The sequence below is a fragment of the Lutra lutra genome, chromosome 4, assembly GCF_902655055.1.
Source record: "Lutra lutra chromosome 4, mLutLut1.2, whole genome shotgun sequence".
NCBI classification, from domain to species: domain Eukaryota; kingdom Metazoa; phylum Chordata; class Mammalia; order Carnivora; family Mustelidae; genus Lutra; species Lutra lutra.
This window is the reverse complement of record NC_062281.1, coordinates 80229812-80232146: the sequence shown is the minus strand read 5'-3', so window position 1 is coordinate 80232146 and position 2335 is coordinate 80229812.

Sequence of the window (2335 nt, the reverse complement as noted above, 5' to 3'; positions counted from 1 at the left end):
GCTTCTCCCTCTCCTTCTGCCTGCCACTCCCCTTGCTTGTATTTTTCTTTCTCTCTGTCAAATAAATAAACACAATCTTAAAAAAAAAAGGAAAATATTGAAAATATCAGATGTGCTTCCAAAGGAGGATATGGTATTTGATTTAAAGGCCATATTTACTGAATCTGAATCAAATACCATATTTATTTATTTATTTATCAAATACCATATTTATTTGATTTAAAGGCCAATTTACTCTGAAGAGCTAAGTTTTTCCAAGATAATCTCCTAATTTTCTTTTAAAAAAAATTGCAGAAGGCTTCTCTCCCAGGAGTCCTGTAGATGGGTGGAGCTGAGTACTTTCTGGTGGGTTGCTGGCTTCCTGTTGTTAAGGAATCTGAAATATTTTGCCATCTTTCCTTTTATTTTATTTTATTATTTATTTATTTGAGAGAGAGAGAGAGAAAGCAAGCATTAGTTGGGGGAGGGGCAAAGGGAGAAGCAGACTCCCCATTGAGTACAGAGCCCGACACAGGGCTTGATCTCATCACCCTTAGATCAAATGGTTAACTGACTGAGCCACCCAGGCACCTCTCCATCCCTCTTTTAAGAGAAATAATCTGACAAAGGTACAAACATTGCCATCTTAAATTTGTTCTTGTTAATTTTTACAACCCCATTTAACATCTTGATATTCATGATATAAAAAATGCTGAATCCTTGTAGGGTCAAAGTTACATGGAACCTTAATAAGAATTTGTCGATCTGTGCCATGGAAGTGGGGCAAACAGAGCTGGCTTCATGGAAAAGTCATGTTAAAACCAGGCCCTGAAAAATTCGATAGAATTTTAAAAAACAGAGAACATGGAGAATGGTATCCTTGAAAAGGAAACAGACTGAACACAAGAGGAAGACTTCTACATGAAATAGTCTGGCTTTAACAAAACTCCTGTAATGGAGGGAATGGAGTCCAAGCTCAGCCTGTAATGCCCAGTCAGACCAGAGGTTCAGACATCGTTTTCTAGGAGTTGTTTATTACCCAGACTTTGTAATAGTAAAAAATCACCTTGTTACTCATGGGTGTGAGGGTAGCATGTGCATATTACCCTTTAAGGTGTGTTGCAAACACTCTTGGGGAACAGAAGCTCTAGAGTTGGATGTGGGTGGGCAATGCTGCAAATCCAGAACAAAAAGTGGCAGGGACAGTTCTGGGAGCATATCCCATTCTGCCAATCATCTATTTCAAACAACAACCTTTATCTTATGTATATACTATTATTCTCTCCATTTTATAGATGGTAAAACTGAAACTTGTAGAAGATGACTTATCTGCCCAAGGTCAAAAAGCCACTAGGTCATGGGATTCCTTTGGATTTAAGGCACACATCTTTAACTACTATTATATTCTTGCAACCTAATTTTAAACTTTTATCAAAATGTTCTAGAAATATTCACAGTGTGAAAACTGAAAATGGCCTCAATTACAGTACGGCACCTAAGGCCTAGTGGCTACCAATTATATGTTGAGTAAGCGAATGATTGACTGACTGAATGAATGAATGAGTGCAAGGCAATCTAATTGAAAAGGAAAATCCTCTTGGCTCTGAAAGGCTGAGAACATTAGAGGACATAGGAGAGAAAAGGAGAAAGAAAATCTCATTATTTCACATTCCCAGGAAGCTATAGAGAAAGGATAATTAAGAGGGAAGAGGAGTGGCAGATGGATTAGCCAGTAATGGGTATTAAGAAGAGCACATACTTGCATGGAGCACTGGGTGTTACACCCAAACAATAAATCATAGAATACTACACCAAAAACTAACAGTGCGCTCTATAGTGATTAACATAATAAAAAATTAAAAATAAAAGAAATCTGAATAAAATCCAGTGAAAGATCAGTCATCACAGGCTTATTGATTTTTTTGGTTCCTGGTACAAAAAGAAATGTAAATTGGTGTGGTCAGACGCTTCTGGTGAATCAGCTTCAAAGGATATTTGGCCGTTATTTTAGAGTTTTCTTTTCCAGATTTGGGCTTTCTCTGGAAATTTATTTCTAGTAATCTACAGAGTTGGAAATTATTAATGCAGTTTTCTGTTCTGTAGTCTTGAGCTTTTGAGAACATGTGTTTTGATGATGAAGAGCTAGTTACAAGTTTGTGTCTCAACAGTAGTACTCAGTGACTTTCATGACAGAATTTTTAACTAGGATGCAAAGGGAAGTTACTTAAATCAGAGGGTTGAGAGCTATCAGAAAGGGGGGAAGGGAGGGGTAAGGACACAACTGGGAAGGAATGTGTTTTCTTTTGCAAAACCAACAGTCCTAGCCAAGGAGATGCCCTGCTAAGCGTTTCCCATG